The following is a 330-nucleotide window of genomic DNA, read 5'->3' on the forward strand; positions in this document are numbered from 1 at the left end:
GCGATCGAGCGTCCGTTCCGCTCGGTCGCTACGTAGCGACCGAGCTCAAGCCAAGCCCGTTCACTACGTAGCGACCGAGAGTGAGCTCGAGCAAAGCTCGGTCGATACATAGCGACCGAGCATCCGTAGCGACCGAGCTCGAGCCAAGCCCGATCGCTACGTAGCGACCAGGCATCTGTTCTGCTCGGTTGCTACATAGCGACCGAGCTCGAGACAAGCCCGGTCCCTACGTAGCGACCGAGCGTCCGTTCCGCTCGGTCGCTACATAGCGACCGAGCTCGAGCCAAGCCTAGTCGCTACGTAGCGACCGAGCTCGAGCCAAGCCCAGTT

This window comes from Brassica oleracea, chromosome C6, assembly GCF_000695525.1.
Source record: "Brassica oleracea var. oleracea cultivar TO1000 chromosome C6, BOL, whole genome shotgun sequence".
NCBI lineage: Eukaryota > Viridiplantae > Streptophyta > Magnoliopsida > Brassicales > Brassicaceae > Brassica > Brassica oleracea.